Source organism: Priapulus caudatus, unplaced genomic scaffold (genome assembly GCF_000485595.1).
Source record: "Priapulus caudatus unplaced genomic scaffold, Priapulus_caudatus-5.0.1 Scaffold18, whole genome shotgun sequence".
Taxonomy (NCBI): domain Eukaryota; kingdom Metazoa; phylum Priapulida; class Priapulimorpha; order Priapulimorphida; family Priapulidae; genus Priapulus; species Priapulus caudatus.
Window position 1 is genome coordinate 989,624 of NW_014577079.1, and position 2,767 is coordinate 992,390.

The following is a 2,767-nucleotide window of genomic DNA, read 5'->3' on the forward strand; positions in this document are numbered from 1 at the left end:
CTCCACTACCACCTACACCTTACTCCTACTCCACTCCATCCATCCATCCATCCATCCATCCATCCATCATCCATCCACTCCATCCATCCATCCATCCATCCATCCATCCATCCATCCATCCATCCATCCATCCATCCATCCATCCATCCATCCATCCATCCATCCATCCATCCATCCATCCATCCATCCATCAATCTATCCATCCATCCATCCATCCATTCATTCATCTATTCACTAATCAATCAATCAACCAATCAATTAATTAATCAATCAATCAATCATTCAATCAATCATTTAATTAAATTATCACCCCATTCCGATAAAAATACTGACTAACTCATGTGTGCGCGCTTACACAATGACCCACGAAGGGACCTGGCACACACGCACTAATGCACGCGCGCGCTAACACGCACACACTCATATAAACGCGCACATGTGCATAAATTTATTCGCATATAGACAAATATACATTTGAACAGAAATCCACGTCAGTGTATTTTTTCTGTGGTATTATAATCAATTCGAAACGACCAACGGACCTTGGGAAGATCCGTGCTATCTATGTTAAAGTCATATCTATTTACACGCGATAAGTCATTGAAAAGAGACACACTGTAATATCACGAAAATATTCCCCTCCACATACACTCGCACCTACTATACGCATACACATGCAGACATGAGGTATTATTTAATGAAAAATGTCATATGATGCTTATTCATTGCTACGTACAGCTGCCAGATAGTGACTAACGCGCTAGACAGTGTCTCAGAATCCAAAATGTATATATTATTTGTTATCAAAAATGAATATATAAACAGAGCAAAAGAAATTTAGCAAAAATACTTAAAACGCAACACATTACAGTATGATATATTGTGTCTCCCCTCTACAACACAGACTACGTGGATCTTTACAATCCCATTTAAGTATAAAACACGATTCTCAACTTATATTAGAGACGGTGACTTACGTAGCTGGCTTTAAGTCATAACGGTAACTTTGAAAAATCATATTATAGTAAATGTGGTTATAGTAAGTTTGAGCCGAATATCTTGATGACTGTACTACTAATTTGCGATTTTTATTTAGTGTTGACTTTTTTAGCGAGGTGGTTTATATGGATAACGTGTTTCCGACAAACCTTTGTTACTCGTGCGACCAGCGTCTTCTGGCGTAAGAACCAACCTCCGAGCAATGCAAATGTTTCTACAATTTTAATACCTACTCAACTACTACTTTACAATTTTACAATTTTAAATTTTACTTTACAATTTTACAATTTTAATAGCTACTCATGCCTTTCTCCACTCACATCACCGGGTACTTACGTTAAGATTTTGACGCATAAATAATGTGCTAGCCTTGCAAACTTTAATCATTCAATTGATTGCCGCCAATCTGATTCTGTTCCGGCATATTATAGCAAGTCGGGCCGATGATTGCTCTAACCGTATCCCTTTCAAGTTTTCCTTCGCACGCGGCCGGAATTATCCAGGGCGAGTTAGCGCCATCATAGAACCCCGCTGGGTGATTTAGCCGTTACATACACGCTAGAAGTCCTTCGGAACTGAATACGCCAAACACGCGCGCGGAAGTCGATGTTGTTTACCGCCTATAAGATGCGAAATGGTTAATTTGCGAACATATATTAACCCGTGAGCCGGCGGTTACGTCGCACACAGTACAGTGTTGATTTTCCTTTACAATATTTACTTCCTCAGCCCTGCGTTCCTCAGCTAGGTGTGCAGTAGGACAGAAGGGGAATTTCTCTTGTGTCAATAATGACCATATCAATCTCACAGAATGACAAGCATCAAACTGTTTAACGTCCACGCAACAAAGTTATGCGTGCTGTCGTAGCTTGTACTTGGGGATGAACATATCACTATATATGCTCACTTGTCGAAGCCACGAAGGCAATTAAACAACGATTATAATATATATTATGTATTCCTGTTGTGAAAATATGTTTAGATTATATAAATACAAAACCATACACGTACCCATAAAGCGCACTGCATATACACGCATAACTGTATACTCTCCGGAATTAACAGTAGTATTAGAATAAAGAATCCTACATTAACATTACAAATCGTTTGTGTTAATGTGCTCCTAATACTATGAAAAGCACAGAATCTCTGAGTTATATGCTCACATAAAACCTTGGGTTCCCCACCCACGAATCCTTCTACCACACTGCACTACACTACACATCATACAGAGTCCTGTAGACCTGGAGACCTTGAGGTTTTCAACCACCGTGCAAGGTCCTGTGTGCTGCAGTGTCTAGGTCGAGTGTAGTGTAGTGACCGGAGAAAAAAAAGAAGATAAAACGTTGGGTTATGTGAGTCGCATAACGTAGAGCTTATGTATGCTCTTAATATTATGCGTGCTATAGATATTCGATCGATGGTTTCATAGCCGCAATTCTCTTAAGATTGCTTAAAGAAAGAACAAGTATATTTTTATGCCTGCTATATCTAAAGCTATATATAATATATATATATATATATATATATATATGTATATAACTCGCGCTATACTATTCTCGCGTTTTAGGAACAATGTGTTTCAGGTGAGAACGTGAATACCGTGAANTATATATATATATATATATATATATATATATATATATATATAATATGTTATCAATATGAATATTTGGCTGCATAGATGTGTGTATGTTCCTAATTATCGGGCAGTGGTATAATATAATTGTGTTGTCTATATGTAGATTGTGCATATAAACTTGCCAGC